The sequence below is a fragment of the Dermacentor albipictus genome, chromosome 10, assembly GCF_038994185.2.
Source record: "Dermacentor albipictus isolate Rhodes 1998 colony chromosome 10, USDA_Dalb.pri_finalv2, whole genome shotgun sequence".
NCBI classification, from domain to species: domain Eukaryota; kingdom Metazoa; phylum Arthropoda; class Arachnida; order Ixodida; family Ixodidae; genus Dermacentor; species Dermacentor albipictus.
This window is the reverse complement of record NC_091830.1, coordinates 1,813,307-1,833,569: the sequence shown is the minus strand read 5'-3', so window position 1 is coordinate 1,833,569 and position 20,263 is coordinate 1,813,307. Positions and strand designations below refer to the sequence as shown.

The window sequence follows — 20,263 nt, the reverse complement described above, 5'->3', positions numbered from 1 at the left end:
CGCAGTCGGACACTACCACCAGCTCTTTCAATGGATGAACCGGGACCGTCCCAGGCTGCTGCTCCCGTGCCCCCGCCCATCGTTTGCTCTGGTGTCATCCGGCAACGCGATCCGGCCATATTTAGCGGCACAGATGACCACGACGTGGAAGACTGGCTCGCCGAAGATGACCGTGTAAGCGCCTATAACAAGTGGGACGACCGCGCCAAGCTCACAAATGTCATCTTTTACTTGACTGACGTGGCAAACCTATGGTTCCGCATTCATGAAGCCAATTTTACCACCTGGTCGGCTTTCACGACAACTTTGGCAGAGGTCTTCGGCCGTCCCGCCATTCACCGGCTTCGCGATGAGCAGTGCTTGCGTGGCCGAATTCAACACCAGAACAAGACTTTCACCAGTTATATTGAAGACGTGCTCTCGCTTTGCAAGCGCGTCAACACATCTATGGATGAAGCAGACAAGATCAAGCACGTCATGAAAGGGATTGATGACCACGCCTTCCAGGTGCTCGTCGCGAGGAGTCCCCGGAGGATTGCCGAGGTCAAACATCTCTGTCAGCAGTACGACGAGCTGTGCAAGCAGCGTGTATCAACACGCACTGCTCAGCAGGATTCCACGGATCTATCTCCGTTGGACTTTGGCCGTGACGCTGCCGACATCTCTGTTTTAAAGGGAAGCTGAAACACTTTTCGAAAAAAATGAGTTCTCTGCGGCATTCTGCAGTTTTGAGTCCCCTGAACACGAATATCTCGTTCAAAAAGGGCGGAAACAAGCGCAAGCGGCTGTTTTTTAATGAAAACGCGCACCAGCGCCTCAGGGTATCGCGCGAACGCCGCTGTTGCCCGTGATTGGTCGGAGCCGCTGTGACGTCAGTGGCGGCAGTCGCCGGTCGGCGCCACCGTTTGAGAGCGTAGCACGCTGTTCTGTTCTGCCTGCATAGCTGAGTTGTAAGCATTATGGAACGTTCTCGCTGTCTCAGACAGCTTGTATTTTCGCCGTATATGTTCGAACCGACAGCCGATACGGAAAACGATGGCGGCAACGGCGGCAACGACGATGTTGAGTGTGCCAAAAGCGAGAGCGATGTGTACATCTTCTCGCGCGCTGTAAATCTTAGCTGTTACGTATGCTTTTTTTTTTCATGTAGCTGCACGTTCCAATGACGGGAGAAAAAATGCGCTAAAGTGTCACTGGGAACTTGCTGCTGGAAGAATGCCGAAGCACTAACTTCTCATTAGATTGTAAACACAGGTACAATTCCGCGATGTCAAGCACCTTGCCGCTGCTTGTCTGAAGTCCCGTGGTTTTCTGAGCGTTGATACACGATCGCGAACATAAGTGCCGCGTTTCAAAGCGCGCACATGCAGTGCTGCGAGGTACAGTCATGGAAGTTGCTTATCATACACATCCAGATCGAGATGGTCAGGGGGATTATATGTGCAATATTCAGAATATGGTTCGACACTTTGCGATTGTGGCTCGATCAAGAATCGGTATGCGCGCTCCATGCTAGTGTTGACATAAAGATATTAGGCAGTTTCAGCACCGCCGTGTGGTAAACATGATAACTGCAACCGTACGTCGAATGTCACTAGGCAAGCCTATACTCCAATTTATACCTCAGGTGCAACGCTGTGGAAGCTACGCACGAAGTCCGGTTACCAAAATTTATTACTGCGCGCGTTTCCGTCTAGGGTTCGCAGCGTGCCAGCGGCATTTGCTCGCGCGAGCATGCACGTGAAGCTGCCGCGACGGGCTGCAGTTAAAGAATGCCGAAAAGAAAATTGATTTAAAAGAACGTGTTAGCAGCCGTATAAGTACACGGATTGTTTCTATGGGTAAATTCTTTTTTTTTCATTCATAACTGAGCTTATATATGAAAAGTTTTCTCAAAAATCGGGTCAAGAAACACCGAACTTTTTCTAAGTGCGAACGCAGCCACTGCAAGAAGTATCTCAAGCCTCCACAGCGTTGCACCTGATGTATGAAACGGAGTATAGCAACGCTAGCAACAACGCGTTTCTGCATTTGTCGTAAGGCTATCCGGCTATCGCGGAAATGGTCCGAGCACAGCACAGCTGATTTCGTCGGCACGAACTTATCTCTCCTCACCGCACTGCGCTGCAAGCTTCTTGTGCTTCGGGAACCTGTGAAACACCACATCGTCTCGCCCGCGTGTGTTCGCGCAGCCGATTGCTGCACAGAACGAGGGCATGTTGGGCGCCCTTGGCTGTAGGCACTCACGCAGCACAGAAGGAAAGAACAGTTGACGAAAATCGCAAAACAAACGTGAGCGGCGGCGGCGGCAAATCTCTCGTAGCGTCGTTCAGTAAAGCGCAGGACGGAAAGAGGCATGCCAGCGCATGCCAACACGCCGGTCCGGCAGCTCGGTCCCCGCCAGTGACGTCACTCTCGCCGGTTCTCTCCTCTGGTAACCTCCTCACCCGGCGCTCCGGGAAGCGATGGGGGCGTGTCCGCGGGGGTGATTTAGAAAGCGATTTCCGCCCCTTATATTAACAAAACGAAGAAAAAAATTTCGGAACCGTAAATTATTAGGTCTGTTCTTCCCAATCCCAGCAATTCATGGAAATTGAAAACCGCTTCAGCTTCCCTTTAATGCCAGAGATAAAGCAGTTCATCCGTCAGGAACTCGCACGCCAGCTCTTTCTGGCGAATAGCGCACCTGAGCTGTCGACAACCTTGACTCCTTTGCTTCATCACGTCATTCAGACGCAAGTTGCCGCGGCACTACCATCTGCCCCTCCTCCGCAGCCTGCAGCTGGACTGCTAACTTACGCTGACGTTGTCGCCCGGCCTTACGTTCCTCCGGCTCCTGATGCCTACAGGACTACCGGCACCTTCCATGTGCCGTCGCCACCTTCGCGTCCGATTGCCGTCCCTTACTCGGCCGCTGGAACGCCTGTTGCCAACCCGTGGCGTACACCTGATAACTGGCCAATATGCTATTACTGCCATTTTCCAGGCCACGTAGCGCGATTCTGCCGCCGTCGCAGCCACAGTTTACATAACAGTGGGGGCGCCTCAAGCTACAGGCCTGCTCGACTTCCGCATCAGGACCCACCTAAACTTGCTCCGGACTCGTCCTACAGTCGCCACCCCTTCGATTCACGCCGGTCGCCTTCCCCACGTCGTCGATCCATTTCCCCAATGGTTCGCCGACCCAGCCCAGCCCGACAGGAAAACTAACAGTCGCAGTTCCAGAGGCAAGAACTGCGTTTGCGTTGAACATTTCAAGGCCTCATTCTGCCCCGGCAAACGAAATTGAACTGTCCGTAGACGGCGTCACCGTACACGCACTTATCGACACCAGAGCCGCTGTTTCTATTATAAATGAAAAGCTTTGCCGCAATTTGAACAAAGTGACCATTCCCCTTACCTCTCTTTCTCTGTGTACGGCAACTTCGCATCGCATTCAGCCTTCAGCGTCGTGCACAGCCTGGGTCGTCATTGAAAGCGTTAGTATGTTATCGAATTTATCGTCCTTCCTCTTTCCTTGCACGACGTTATCCTTGGATGGAGTTTCCTATCTGTCAATCAAGCTCTTATTGACTGCGCTCGTGCCGAACTTACGTTATCAGTACCGTGCTTTGACCCTGACGACCATTATTCTCCTAAAGTTGTTGCCGCCTCTGACATCAATATCGAACCTTTCTCCGCCACTCTGGTCCCTATGTTATGTAACTCTGCTGTGAACTCATCTGTTCTGTTTATGCCGTCGGCCACTTGTGTGCGCTGCCGGAACTTTCTGCTTCTGTTTGCTGTCGTCACTTTTTGCGAAAGTTCTGCTGCCCTTTACGTGTGCAATCCGTCTGCCTGCCCATCTTCCCTATTCCACGGCGAGTGCCTGGGTACCTCTGAACCTTTCGAATGCATGGTAGAGTGTATAAGCGCGACTGGACGAGGACGAAGAAAGAAACAGATACACAGACACAGCGCTTCACTTTCAACTATATATTTTATTTTCGCACGCATCGATAAATATATACCGTGCGAGCGGAAACAAACGTGACAGCAAAAAAGAACATTGAGTGGTACATTTCGTTGAACCGGACACGTGTGCAAGGCAAGGGAAAAAAAGAGAAAAAAACATCTACTACAATTGTCACGAAGACAAACCAAGGAATCGTATCTCCTTTTCCGAAAGTGATACCGATGGCTTGCTTACGCACTTTTGCTGTAATTTTGCTATCTCGTATGCCTCTGTCACGTTTGTTTCCGCTTGTACGGTATATATTTATCGATGCGTGCGAAAATAAAATATATAGTTGAAAGTGAAGCGCTGTGTCTGTGTATCTGTTTCTTTCTTCGTCCTCGTCCAGTCGCGCTTATACACTCTACCATGGATTCTAACCAACTAGCCCGCCAGCGTGTTTTAACTTTCGAATGCGTTCTCTCGGCCACCATGTCTGGTGATACGGAATCACTTCTGGTTTGTGCCGTCACTCCTCCCGCTGCAACCGATGCCCCTGTAGACGTCTTCGCTCGTGCCGTCGACGCAGAACTCACACCTGAGCAGCACACAGAAATCATCAAGCTCCTCCAACGTTTTCGTGCCTCATTTGACATTGACCAACCATCCTTGGGTCGAGCGTCCACAGTCGTTCACCGTATCGACACTGGTCAACAAACACCATTGCACCAGCGTCCATATCGTGTGTCGGCTGCTGAACGCCGTATCATCGACCAGCACGTTGACGACATGCTGGCGCGTGGCATCATCCAGCCCTCTAACAGTCCATGGGCATCTCCGGTTGTCCTAGTTAAAAAAAAAAGGTGGCTCCATTTGGTATTGCGTCGACTATCGCCACCTTAACAGAATAACGCGCAAAGATGTCTATCCTTTGCTGCGCATCGACGATGCCTTGGACAGTCTGCAGGGAGCGGAATTCTTTTCCTTGTTGGATCTGCGCTCTGGGTACTGGCAAGTGCCAATGGCCGAGGCCGATCGCCAAAAGACAGCTTTTGTCACACTAATGGGCTATGTGAATTTACCATCATGCCGTTCGGCCTCTGCAATGCGCCTGTCATTTTCGAGTGAATGATGGAGACCGTTCTTCGAAGGCTGAAGTGGAAAACATGCCTCTGTTATTTAGATGACATTGTGGTTTTTTCCACCGACTTTCTGTCGCATTTCAGCCGCCTTGAGCAAGTCCCTGCATGCCTCTCCACTGCAGGCCTGCAACTAAATCTGAAGAAATGCCACTTCGGCGCTCGCACGCTTACTATTCTTGGCCACGTAGTTTCAAAGGACGGTATCCTCCCGGACCCCACGAAACTTAGCACCGTATCCGAGTTTCCTAAACCAACTACCATGAAAGAGCTTCGCAGCTATATCGGCCTTTGCTGATATTTCCGACGCTTCGTCCGTAACTTTGCCTCTATCATCGCCCCCTTGACGCAACTTCTCACCGGAAGTTCTGACCTGTCAGCCTGGACCCCGGTGTGTGATGACGCATTCCAAGAACTGCGACGCGTTCTCACCTCTCCTCCAGTGCTGCGACACTTCGATCCCTCTGCTCCAACTGAAAATCCATACAGACGCTAGCGGTGTCGGGCTCGGTGCTGTTCTTGCACAACGCAAAGACGGCTTCGAAGAGTACGTCATCGTGTATGCCAGCCGCACCCTTACCAAAGCCGAGGCGAACTACTCGGTTACTGAAAAGGAATGTCTGGCTATCATTTGGGGTAAAGGAAAATTTCGTCCTTATGTGTACGGGTGTCCATTTGACATCATCACCGACCATCATGCCCTATGCTGGTTATCTTCACTAAAAGATCCAACGGGTCATCTCGCCCGTTGGCACCTACAAGAGTACGACATCCACGTTGTTTATCGCTCAGGCCGAAAGCATTCAGACGCAGACGCTCTATCCCGGTCACCCCTGCCCTCTGGTCCTGTCCACTCGTCTATTTCCACCTGCGGTGCCTTCGCCCTCAATATTTCCGACATGCCATCAGAGCAGCGCAAGGACCCATGGATCTCTTCACTTATTGACTTCCTGTCTAGACAGTTGTCACCGCCGATCTCTCAGACGCTCCGTCATCAAGCCGCGCACTTAATCATTCGGGATAACTTGCTGTACTGACGCAATTACAATTAGATTGATTACTACAATTGATTTTACGCCATGGAGCACCTCGAGCATTACTGAGCGACCGTGGTCCCGTATTCCTCTCCAACGTCCTTTCAGCATTGCTAAAGGAGTGTCGCATCATTCACCGCACTATCACGGCATATCATCCTCAAACTAATGGAATGACAGAACGTTTCAACCGCACCCTTGGCGACATGTTGTCCATGTATATTTCATCTGACCACTCGAATTGGGATCGCATTCTGCCTTTCGTCACCTACGCTTACAATACCGCCACGCAAAGCACGACTGGGTTCTCTCCTTTTTTTCTCCTGTACGGACACGAACCTTCATGTACTGTGGACATGATTTTACCTTACCGGCTGGATGCTTCGGAGTGGACGACTGTTTCTAGAGTGGCTGCTTACGCCAAAGATTGTCGCCAGCTCGCCCGTTCATTCACATCCCAGGACCAGTGGCGCCAAAAGCATCGCCACGATTCATCCACTACGGCTACGTGCTTTGCTCCTGGCTTGCTGGTCTGGTTGTGGGTGCCCTCTACCCCTCCAAGCCTTTCCTCTAAGCTGCTCTCCAAGTACCACGGTCCTTATCGGGTACTGAAACAAACATCCGCGGTCAACTACCTTATCGAGCCAATGGAACCGCCTTCCGACCAGCGTCGTCGTGCCCAGGAAATTGTCCACGTCTCCCGGCTCAAGCAGTGCCATGACCTCCCTGTGTTCTCCTACCCTTAGGTCGCCAGGATGGCTCCTCTTTCGGCGGGGAGTGATTGTACTGAAGGCACTGGGCAGTGGGCATAGTGCTTGTGAAAGTAAAGACAACGAGAATTGCTGGCTTCCCTGTTTCGCCATAGTACCGACCTGTTTAAGCCTACCGCTACAACCTAGAACTAGTGACGCTAGGCAAACACCCCCATTGTAGTGCACATAATCTTTGCCTCGATTAAGAACTTTTAACTTAATAAGCCTTGCCCATTCATTACGATTGTGAGCCAGACCAGCACAGATGTCAAATTTGGGAGTGAAGGTGTAGTTTCTGCAGTGGGTAGCCAGATGTCCGTTGGTTCTGTTCTTGACATTACTGCAGTGTTCCCTGGGGTAGTCATTGATGCAACAACTTTTTTGCCTAATATGTATGTTTTCACAAGAAAGCATAATTCGGTAGACATACCCACTATGTTTGCATGTATGCACATATATTTCACAGTAGGTTTTTCAAGTAAACCAATTGAAAATAGGCTCTACATGTGTCTTGTCCTTTCTTTTATCCACATCTGTTAGGTGCATTCACATGCTCACATTAAACTGTGCTACTGTCAGTGGCTTAGCTAGGTCGTCCGGCACCCGAGGCCCATAGGTCTTCTGTTGCCCCCTCCCCCCCTCCCCAGGTGTAGTCGAGGAAGTCGAGGATATCAATAATTTCCGGGTGTCTTCAGGCATATATGACACCCCACCCCCCCACTGGCCCCTTGCACCCGTGGCACACGGCCCCCCTCCCCCCCGTTGCTACACCACTGGCTACTGTTACCTCATACCTCTGGATGTTTACTGTGACATCTTCTACTTTCTCACCAATGCTGAAGGGTTCTTGGCCTCACTTGCTGTGTCTTTATGGATCAAACATCTAACTTAGTTCATATCACAAAGGCCATTAAATGGAACAACACTGAGCACTCTATGGGCCAATCACCAATCCTCGAAACCCCTTGTGGCATTTCAGGTAATGCCTCAGAGAGCCCAGCTCAGCTAGCTTGACTTGATTGGTTTCTGGTGCTGAATGTTCACTTTGCAGTGGCAGCCTGTATAGACCTTCTTAGCACTGCTTGCTGTGCGCAAGGTCTGACTGCTTCTTTAGTCAAATAATCTGCAGTTGCTGGGGCTGAGTGCTAAACATTCACTCAAGTTGGTGGTATCATAGTCAGTCAATTCACCAGGGTATACTGTTCTGGCAATAGAGTCTCTCTTCAGGTTTGTTAAGCATTACTGGGATGCTGTTCTTCTGCCATGTTGTTGGCATTCTGAGCCAGTCACAGAGGTGCCTCTGTGAGCCAATTATCACAGCACAAGAGATGGCAACATGGTGGGACTTGACAAGTGTCCAATATAGCAACTCTATGTATAAGTTCACTTGTGCTGTGGCCCCAGATCAACCTTTCTTTCTAGGATCAGGTGCCACTTTGGCTTTGGACAACGCAGTGGCCTAAAACAAAGATTCACATCATAGACTTTGATTGCAGGGTCTCATGCTGCACAATGCCATGATATATTTCCTATACAGTCAAACCTCATTAATTGCATGCAACATCGCACTACCTTTATTAAGTCCAATATTGTCTTAATCATTTACTCAGTCAACTTTCATTAATTTGATCCTGTTAGGACTGACGGAATTGACCGAATTATCTGGCGGGTCAAATTAAACAAGAGGCAAAAAAATATGCCCCTGCATGGCACCAGTTCATTTGGCAGTATTGATGACGTATGGGGTTTTATGGTGCAAGGACCACTTTGGCGGTATTTGCCCGATCTTAACATGCCCCTGATCAAATACATATCTGTTTTTTATAGGTTCAAAGTAGAAAACTAATCAAGAGATGACATTACAGCTCCCAAACAAACAAACAAACAATATGATCTGTACCCAGTTTTTTAGCAAGAAATATGTAGCATGCTTCCACTTCTAGCAATAGCAAAAAAAAAATGAAACCAGCTAACTTTACTTTGATAGAAAGAAAGTTTATTTACACCTAATATCTACCATGATCACTTTCTGACAGCGCTTAATGCTGTCTGGTCTGGTCATGTCTGTCCGGTCTATTGTAGGCTTAGTATTCTGCATCCATCAAAGGACTCTGCAACAATTGCAAATGTGATGGTGGCCTTGCCTGGACTAACCACGTCGCGAGTTCATCCTTCAACCCATGCCATTCCTTGAACACCAAAAATACCTGAATCGATCAACTTGTTGCCGCTAGTTTAGCATGTAAAATAACTTGACTTTTGAATGAGTTCTTGTAATCAAAGACTAAAAGAGGCGCTTCTTAATTGTCATGCTATAAGAAAACATGTTCTGCTGCCATCTTAGAATGGCAATGGCACTGGCTGGGCTGCCTGATATCAAACAACTCCATGTGCTCCTCCATACTGCATTCAGAGTCATCACAGGTGCTTACACGACACGCCAACATTATCAAGCTTCATCGTATGCCCAGCTTCCGACAGTGGCTGTCTTGACTGCTGACACAGTCGCAAGTCGTAGAGCAAAATTAACGTTCACTTGCGGTAGTCAGTGTCTGCTGCGCCATGTAGACCCATCCGCCTCTCACTCCCTTCCCCAACAGGCCACGCTGGCCCTTCCCCCCATGGTAGGAATGTCACGCAACAAACCCCAGACCACTGGTCACAGAGACCGAATTGCACACCTAAGCCCAGGTGTTTGAATGCAGGATGAAATGCTGGCCATGGCAGCCGCATTTTGATGGGGGTGAAATAGAAAAAAAAGCTGCGTACCATGCACAGGGTGCACGTCAAATAACCACAGATAATCGAAATTAATATGGAGTCCCCCACCACGACGTGCCTCATAATCATATTGTGGTTTGCCTTTTCAGAAATAGAAAATGTTATTACATCAGCCCTAACTGCAAAAACAAGGCATGTCAGTGTGACCAGACCCAGATCACAGCTTGATGTGCAGTACAAACACCTCTGCGCAATCAGTCGCTGTGCCGAACGAAAGTACAGGAGGACAGAGTCACCTTCAGACTTATCTACTTCTCGCCCAGCCCAATGACATGTACTTCAGCACCTCGACAAACTCGATAAGCAACGCTGGAGAACATTTTGTGGTTTCCTGCGCCCAAAGCAACCTTTATCTAGAATATGGCAAGTTGCACGGAGCCATTAGGCACTCACGCAACAATTGCATCCTTTTTGAGCCGTGGCACTAAAGCAAGGTCGGAGTGAAGTGGAAGTGACAAAAGATTATTGCCAATTACTTGTAGGCGCATCTACCTCGCCAGCATCACTTTCATATTGCGATTCACCACCATCTTGTGACGATCGCCTCGATCTGCCGTTCACTTTGCATGAGCTGGACGCTGCAATTTCTGCCTCGCGATGCTCATCCACCCCAGGGCCTGATGGCATCACTTGCTCTGCAATTTTTCATCTCAGCCAGGAAGTGCAGAAAGTGCTTCTGTCATTCTACAAATACATGTGGGACACGGCAACAGTTCCGGACAACTGGAAGTGCATGTACGAGCTTTCTTCCTGTAGGCCTCTAGCCAGCTGCATCGGGAAAGTAATGAAATGCATGGTGCTTTCTAGATTTAAATGGCCCTTGGAGAAAAATTCCAGCTTGCTAGATTTTATGAAAGGATTCCGCAGAGGTTGTTCATCTACAGACGGTGTTATTGACCTCATTTCATGCATAGAACAGGAAAAACAATGTCGGCGCTTAGTCGGTGCAATATTTTTGGACATAAAAGGCGCTTACGATAACGTCCTTCACGAGGCCATTCTCAGTGCACTTTAAGACCTTGGCATAGGTGGTCGATGCTATGCATGGATCTCCAGCTACTTTAGTGGACATACTATTTTTGTGTCCACGACTGACAGTGAAACAGACAGCCCTCCGTCGTATGCTGTTCAACATAACGCTCATCGGCCTTGGAGCTGAGCTCCCCACAATGTTAACATGAGCGCATATGCAGACAATATATGCATATGGGCATCTAAAGTAACACATCTGCAAATGCGTGCAAGTCTAAAACGTAACACAACCATAGCATCAAAGTAGTTGCACCATGAAGGCCTGCCACTTTCCACAGCAAAATGTGCTGCAGTGGCATTCATAAGGAAACTAATGACAAGGTATGTGATGTTCCTTGACGGAACAGTGATCCCTGCAGTCATGTACTATAGATATTTAGGTGTTGAGATTGACTGCAGCCTATCTTAGTCGAAGCATGTCGATGCACTGCGGACTAAACTATCCAGCTTTTTACACATTTTTCATATTGTAGCTGGACTTAGATGGGACCCCTCTAATCAAAGTCTTTTGCAGCTATATCAGGCTTTGTTTGTGAGCTACCTGCATTACAGCACACCTGTGCTTTCCAATGTATGTTCAACTTGTCTTCGGTTGTTGGAAAGCCTTCAGGCCCAAGCTTTGTGAACATGCCTAGGCCTGCCACAGTGTATATCGACTTCCGGCACCATAGAGGAATCACGGACCTATCCAATTGAAGTTTACGTATCCTGTGGGCCACTTCAAGTTCACCTCCGTCTGCTGACTTGAGACACCCGCTATTCGTTGTCTTCAAGAGAACCAGCCAGGCTGCACCTACTCAAGATGCCTCAATACTCACAGGCATATCGTTCCCTCACACTTCGCACCTACCATCATCTCTGAAGCACCACTGTGGACACTGCATAGACTAAAGGTGCGCCTTCGCATACCTCGGATTTCAAAGAAGTCAAGTATCCCTTTGAATGGCATTAAACAACTCACCTTGGCCCATTTGGCTGGACTCTGTGCACACATAGAGTGATCATTTCTAAGTGTTATAGAATTTTCAAAAATTGCTTGTGGCAGATAGCACACTTCTTGTCCTTGAACTGGATTATTTGAAGAGGCCAGCAGGCATAACTAGCATGAGAACTCAAAACATATATGAAACTAATTACCAAAAATTAACTTCATAATTAATTACTTTATGGCCCATATTGCAATTTGCGAATTGTAGCCATTGAGCTTGTAGAATGTGCTCCCTTGAAGTGAATTTCGAGGTTGACATCAATTTCGAGATATTATTTCTGAAAATGTGGGACGAAATGCACAGGCGTTCCAGTTACTTTTGTGGTTCAATGCACAGAAGAGCGTTTTGTTAAAAAAGCAAGTGGAACAACAGGGCATTCTTGCGGCATGTTTGATGGCATGTATCTCCAAACTGACGTCATTCTGGAAATTCATTCCAAGTGTACGCACTTCGCTAACTCACCGGCTACAATTCGTATTAATTAGTTGAATAGGTGTTTTGAGTTCTCCTGCAAGTAATGTTCGCACTCTGAATAATCATGCTCAATCACAAGAATTATGTTATGTGTAACAGGCTGTTTTTTAAAATTCCGTAAAGCTTAAAAAATGATCACCCTGTATACACAGACGGATCTGTTAATTCATGTGCCTTGACTGTGGCTTTTGTGATCCCTCAGGTGGGCACATACCGCCGATACAAATTGGACCACAAATCGTCTTATACAGCTGCAGAGCTTGTCACAATATGGGAAGCTGTCCGTTTCGTCTGTTGCCTGACTCCATGTACATCCTACAAATAGTAGACATCCTACAAATAGTGTTTGATCTTGCTTAGAGGAACAGTCTGTCACTGATCTCGGGGCTGTACGGATGTTGGGAGAGATGGAGTCGGGAGACGCAGGCGAGCGCAGCAAATAGATTTTAATTTACCCAAACTCGAAAAAGAAAAGTCAAAACTCAGTTGGCAAGAAATAAAACTCCACACTTGCATAGCCAAAATCGATGCCTCCTTTACTAGATGCCTGCCGCTTGAGCCAAGAAGCTGGTTCCTGCCCCTCTCCTCTTTACCCTTCCCCACCCGGGTTGGCTGTGAGCACTAGCTGTGGTGGCCGCTGCAAACCTAAATCTCGCAGCCCTGCCTCCGAGATTTTAATGGCGTCTAGCTCTTGCAATCCCGGAGGCTGGACCCGTGGTCTCTCGTCAAGCCATTGGTCGAGCGCGCACCAGCCTAGTAATCGTCACTTCCTCCGCAACAGGAAGTGGGTCGGCCGCGAGTGCCATCTCTCCGCGACTACCCTGAACTACGAGAACTTCTGCTCTAATGGGAAGACTAGCGATGCGGCAGGCATCTAGTAAAGGAGGCATTGCCAAAACAATGTCCTTATCCTTGCCTACGTGCGTCCTTAGTGCGAAAGTCCGGCAACCCTGGCCTATGGCTGCACGCTAACAAAAAGGAAAAAGGAACTCTCTTACAAAGTTCCATTGTTGCACGTAACTCCAAGTCCGATGTGCGTCGGCTCTTGATCCCAGTCGGTGCTCCTGCCAACTTGAAAGCTTTGTTATCATGGCATCGACTGGCCAGCTCCTCCGTCTCGGATGTCAGTGCCCCTAACTATGTCAGTGGCGTGGCACTCCGGTCTTCCTGGTTAGGCCTACCCCCAGGCTCCGCCGCTACCTCTCCGAGTGCCGATGAGAAGCCCCGGAGACTACCGTTCGTGCTGGTCTGCCGAAGAAGGGGAATCCAATTTCTGGAGTGCCCGGCAGCGCCGTGGGAGGCTGCAGCAGGTCTAGGGAAGCCTCGCTCGAACGTTGCCGAGGTTGACGGCCACACCCAGGATAGCCAGCATCACAGGCCAGACCGAACCTCCATGGCTCTCATCGCCAGTGCGAAGCTGGCGCTCCAACCTCCTTGGCCCAGAGCCAAGTTGATAATCCCAGCTTGGCGCCGCTTCTCCCCCGATCACACCTCGGGTCACGCGCCTCGAGGGCTCGTGCCGTTCAGACCGGTCAGCGCACATCGTCCTCTTCTTTTCTTTTTGTGCCCCATGCCTCTTACATATGAAACGGTCGCTCAATTACCTTCCACTGTGGCTTGGCCGGCAATGAGCTAGCTGATGTGGAAGCAAGATCTGCTATTCCTAGAGCCATCAACGTAAGGATTCCATATTCGCGAAGCGATTTACTCTTTGTTGACTACACTCATGCGAGATTGCACAGTACAATACAGTACTGGGCTCAACGAGACCATCGGTACAGGTGCCTGTGGGAAATAGACTGTGGCAGGACTTATTGCCTCCTGGCTGAAGTCATGCCATGGCAAGTAAGCATACTTCACCGGATTCACCTAGGTGTCACCTTCACTCGACGCTATGCACATCTTATCAGACCCTGCCAAGTGTCTGAGACTCTTCAACATCTGTTTTTCCACCACCATGCATCACAGCTGAAGACGCTGGCTTCAGCACTAGCAGGCATTGGCAGGCTAGCATTGCTCGAAAGTACTATTTTGTGCCAAATGTGTGACCGTACAGTAGCATCAATAACTACAAGGGCTGATCTGGAGCACATTAAGATCACTGGAATAGACTCAAAGCTATAAAGGAACTATGTACTGAGTTTGTGTATATGTGTATTCCTTCTTTCTATCCTTGTCATCATTCTTCATCACTTTTTTTTTCCTATTCCTTTTTCCCCTGGCAGAGTAGCAGGCCAGACCATACTAGCTCAGACTGACCTCTCTGCCTTTCTAATAAGTTATCTCTGTTGGCGTGTAAAACCCCAAAGTTTAATTTTTTCTTTCAACAAAGACCAAAGGACCTGGCTGAGCGCTCCAACAGGAACAAATCTTTCACAGACAGTCTCAAATTATCAACCCAAGGCGTCCTACTACAAATTAAAGAGGGGGTTCTAAGCAACATCCCCTACAACAGAGAAAACATAATAATGGCACTCGATGTCAAAGGGGCATTCGACAACGTCAGCCACGCTGCCATCCTCAAGGGACTGGACGATCTCAGCAGCGGAAGAAGAATCCACGGCTATGTGACAGCGTTCCTATCAAACAGAACAGCCACGGTGGGGTTAGGAGACCTGCGGAAAGACAAGTTCCACACACCTAACAAAGGAACCCCGCAGGGATCCGTGATCTCATCGATCCTTTTCAACATTGCAATGATTCGGATAGCCCGGAAGCTGGAGGAGATCGACGGCATACATCACGCCATTTATGCCGACGATATCACCGTCTGGACTAACCAAGGCTCGCTCAGCCAAAAAGAAGAACGACTACAAGCTGCAGCAACATGCGTGGAAGAATGTGTTAGGGAAAGAGGCCTCGCCTGCTCGACGGAGAAATCGGAGCTGAGAGTCAGAAGAGGAAAATGCTTGAAAGAACAAATCAGCATCACCCTACAAGGACGAAAGATACCAGAAAAAGTAGCCGTCAGGATTCTGGGAATGTGGGTGCAGAGCAATCAACACTGCACACACACCATAAACCTACTCAAGCAAGCGACGGCACAGGTGGCACGTATGATCACCTGCGTCTCGCAATAAAGAAGCGGCATGAAGGAGGAAGATACAGTCAAGTTGGTTAAGAGCCTCATAATCAGCCGGATTACGTACGCTCTCCCATATTACAACACAAACAAAGGCGAACGGGATCAGGCTGACGTCATCATAAGGAAAGCATTCAAAACAGCACTTCACCTGCCGGCCAACACCTCGACAGAGAAGCTCCTGGCCCTCGGACTCCACAACACGTTCGAGGAGCTCAAAGAAGCACAATTAGGGTCGCAGCTACTCAGACTCCAGCAGACTACCACAGGCAGAAAGCTCCTAAAATAACTGGGGCACAAAGAAATTGAAAGGCAAGAACAAAGAACGGCAAACCTACCGGATGAGTATCGCAGCACCATCAAAGTAGGGTCCCTACCAAGAAACATGGACCCGAATTTACACACAGCCAGGCGGAACGCTAGGGCAAAGTATGTAGAAAAATACCTAGCAACAAAAGCGAACACGGTATACACGGACGCCGCGGTATATCCTCGAGAACGAAAGGAAATAGAACAAAGAGTTGTTGCGGCAGTAATAGACTCAGACTATAGGGAAATCGCTTGCACGTCGGCACGGGTTTGTACGGTAACCGAGGGAGAGGAAATGGCTGTTGCTCTAGCAGCTGTGGAGGGCTACCGCACAAATAGATCCCTTAAAATTCTAACAGACTCCAAGGAAGCATGCCGAAACTACATTAACGGCAGAATCGGTCAAAAAGCACTCCAAATTTTCCTCCGCGCTGGCCAACAGAATAAACGCATTAGACACACCATCTTTTGGGTACCTGGGCACACTGAGATTGAGGGCAACCAAAGGGTTGATAGGATCGCTCGGAGCATGCAAACCGAGCGGACCTAAACAGAGATCCTGAGGATTTCATGACAGTGATCCCAACGTACTCTGACATACTAAATTACCATAGAGGGACGAGGATCAGATATCCCCCGCCCCACAATACACTCACTCAACAACAGGCTGTTTACTGGTGAAAGCTACAGACGGGAACTTTCCCAAATTTACATATACTATGTAAAATGTGAGAGTGCATAGGAGTGCAATGCGAATAAGGAATTCCACAAAATAGAAAATCCGAGTGCGGAGCAGTGGGAGAGCGTGTTCTCCAGCGGCGACCCTAGCCTCCAACGGAAGCTGGTGGATCATGCCCGACGAGCAGCCATGCTCAGTGGTGCCCTGGAATAGGGGCGCCAACCATGCAGGCCGGAGATCTTCATCAACCAATAGAAGATCAAGACATCCGGCCCGACCGCTGAATTACTCTTTCTAGAGTAATAAAGTTTACTTCCTCCTCCTCCTCAGCTTGGGGGCCCATGACTTGGCTTGGATACTGCTCCTACTGCTAGGGACACTGATCTAGGTAGATCTAGGTAGGTTGGGTAGGCAACCAGACGTTATTCTGGTTAACCTTCCTGCCTTCCGCTTTTCTCTTTCCCTTCCTCTGGCGGCAATGGCAGTGGTCGACACTGCTGCACCAGACATGTCCATCAATCGTAGCTTCAGAGGCACCACAGTCTCTCGCGCAGCAGGTCTGGGGCTGCTGTGTGAGAGATGTCGGGTACAAAACACTGCAAGCACCATTTTGCCCCTGACAACAAAGCCCAGCATCACTGAAGTGCACATGCTAACAGACAGTCAAAAAGTAATCAAGGCTCTCAAGGGCCGCTCATACCAAGATTTTCTCTCCTTGTACATCGAACAGACCTTTCGAGAGTTAGTTCATCAAACTACCAAAATTGACATACACTGGCCACTAAGCCACAGCTACACCCTCGAAGGTAAGCAGCTGGCACATGAAGCAGCCAGTGAGCAAGTTTTCATAGACCACTGCACCTCTATGACAGCCTTTGGGGGACTCTCCCTATCATTCCCACTGCCTTCCCAAGTTACCTGCTCCCACTGCATACACCGTCTTTTGACTCTGGTGGGAGCAGACAGCTTTTACTGGACATCCTTTCAGAACTCCACCCACCGACATCACAAGACATTCCCCAAGCAGCTCAAGTACTGACGTGCAAGGCACGGACAGTTGTTGCCGATACACTGGCAGCCATTAGCCAGTGGTAGAAGCACACTGTAAGTTGCACAACTGCAGGTCCATGTCCATGATAGACATGACACGTCTGCTATGGACATGCCAGGCCACAGCCTCACTCAGAAACAGTTTACCCCACCCTCCTCTTATGAGGAGTGGACCAGATTGATGTGTTGGGCCGACTGCACCCTGCTGGCCCTTCCGACTTACGTGCAGGAAACCAGAATATGCTATCCTATACCTAACTCCACCCATCCATTCCCTTCACTCCCACTTAGGCAACGGCCCAGCTCTTGTCATTAAAGTTTCCTACTTCTAAAACTCTTATACACCTAGCCTCCTTACATCTAACTTGTCATGGTCTGCGCACATCGAAAAAATAACTGCTAAAGCCTCACACACGCTTGGTTATCTCAAACACAACCTGCGCGATGCCCCTGCTCTCATAAAAAAAATCGCCTATCAGACATTCGTAAGGCCACAACTGGAATTCGCAGCCTCTATCTGGTCACCTCTTCAAGCTTACCTAATCGCAACTCTCGAGTCAGTCCAAAACAGCACCGCCCACTTCATTGTCGGAGATTATCACCGCGACTCTAGCATGACTAGCATTGTCATCTTTATCCCTTTCATCTTTTGAATCACAAAGAAGCATAACATTGCTTTGTTTCTTTCACAAAATAGTCCACAGCACGCGCCCGTCCACCCTGCCGCTCACTCGTCCATCTAGTACATCTCGGCGTCTGCATAATCATCTATTTACAGCGTATCTTTGGCCGAACCAGTGCTCTCAATATTTTTGCATTACCACGTGCCATTCAGCATTGGAATAACTACCAAATGCATAGTTGACATTCTTGACCCTGTATCCTTCAAAGCACACTTATGCATATTATTTCCATAATTCATCACAACTAAACCTTACTGCGCACCTAAGTACATAAATACTTTTAGCGAAGTTGCATAGTTCTTTTTGTTTTGTTTGTTTGTTTTCTGTTGCATTAACATTGTTAGAGACTTGTTCTTTCATCTTCACCAGCTAATATTTTTATAATTTGCCACTTCACACAGTCATTTTGTTTCATTTATTGCGTTAGATATTTGTTCTTTCATGTTTACTGGCTAAAAATGTATAATTTCTTCGTACTCCTTTCTTTTTGCTAATGCCCTGTATCTTCCCCTCACACAATACTCCTTCGGGAGCCTGTGAGGTAACTGAATAAATAAATAAATTAATTAATTATAGCAGGCTATGGTGAATGTCACGAATATAGTTTTAGTTTTGTATTTGATTGCACCACGCTGACAATTCCTGTAGTACCAATTCTTTCTTTGGAAAAGAGGTGCACATTACAATTGGGTAAATACTGTAATCATTCAATTGTTTGTTACCGTTATTTCTTGAAAATCTTTCTAGGCCAAGCCGAAAAGGGGCGCTTCCTTTAGGAGATAACGTGTTCAAAGCATTTACTGTCCCCTAAGTGCCACCAAGACAGGTGCTGCCCCTGTTAAGGTCACCATTGAGATCAGGCACGTGTGTGTTGAGTAGTCAAGTTTGAATTATCCGACAAGAGCAATTTCAGGATAGAAATAACGAAAGTTTTCGCCCATACTTATATATTGGTAGGGCCAGGACCTTCGGTCATGATCGAAATAGTTAACTGATTGTGTTAACCGGAGTCAAATTAACACAAGCCTGCTTTGTTTCATTACATGTGATAAACCAACAAGAAAAATTCTTGATTTACTTTGTTGTATCTGCGTTTATTACTTTGAAGTTTGACAGTGCATAAGAGGCAGATTGTTGCACCAAGAATCTTTGGCAAATCATGTTGTTTAGTGTCTTAGATGCATAGTACTTGCAAAATGCTTTTAGTCCTTTATGACCTGTTATATTTACAGAATGCAGAGCGAAACAAGTCTGCTTTCCCATGGAACATTTCTGTCTGTGCCAGGTATGCCCAAACAAGAAAATATGTGCTTCCAGTACAGCACAGGAGACGCATGTAATGATGGAGCCCATGGCTGCATTGAAATTTTTGCAGTGGCAAGCCCCGCTTTGATCTGTGTATGTAAAGCAAACTGCAGTGTGTGAATGGCAAAACAGAGAAGTGTAAATAAAAGCACACTTGATTCTTGCGACACCTCTGCTGACTTCCACACTGTGGCTTCTGGCTATACTGGCGAGATGACACTGGCATTCACAAACAAAAAGGCTGTTTTGCTGCAACAATTTATGTGAAGTATGCACGTCTTTATGAAACTCCGAGCATGAAAGCTATGATAAAATTGAGCAGCAGGTGACAGGAAAGGAAGTCGAAACTGTGATGCCATGTGACAGTGTGGGTGCCTTCTGATACCACAATTTAGAAACAGCTGAAGTGTTTTCATGTGATTGCAACAATTCTAATTTTGTAATTGCAACACACTAATCCTTTGTAACTTCTGTGAACACCTTGCATGTGTGAAATAACTGAACACCTTCTCCCTCTCTCCTCCCTTGTGGAAAAACCTCATAATTGTCATGGTTGCACCTTGGTGGTCAATCTGAGCAGCTCTTGAGCCACCCCTCATGCTGCATACTAGTTTACGGAAATCCAGCCTTTAACAAGCGGTCAGCTTACAGACAGAAGCTACTTTGGGAGCACATGAACATGGTGCGCATTATCAATGCTGGCCATCCAAGTTTTGGACGAATTGTGGATGTGAGGTACTGTTTTAACTGTGGATATGCTGTAAAATAATTTTTTATGAAAAAACTATGTAAAAATTTTAGTGACATTCCTTTTCCGTCATTTTTTTGCAGCTTTTCCTGTAGTTTCAACAAAACAATGTGTTGATGGTTTCTTCCATCGTTTTAGAATTTTGTCACATCGATCACTTTCCATATGGGAGTAAAAAGATTTACTGCCTTCTGACTGGATTTTTCCAAGTACAAAAAAGTCAGTTTTAGTCGATGCGCTAGAATTTTCACATGCATCAAATGGAGTTTTTC

General features: G+C 47.8%; 1 protein-coding gene across 5 annotated transcripts in view; it reads left to right on the top strand.

Moving 5' to 3' along the window:
- LOC135911965 (isobutyryl-CoA dehydrogenase, mitochondrial-like) overlaps positions 1–19,407 on the top strand; it is a 573,736-nt gene extending 554,329 nt beyond the window's left edge. For all 5 annotated transcript variants that reach the window (XM_070527797.1, XM_065444338.2, XM_065444342.2 and 2 more), the window contains one exon: positions 19,171–19,407. The gene's annotated coding sequence lies outside the window, so the exon portion shown is untranslated. The remainder of the gene's footprint in view (positions 1–19,170) is intronic.
- Positions 19,408–20,263: the final 856 nt, after the last annotated feature.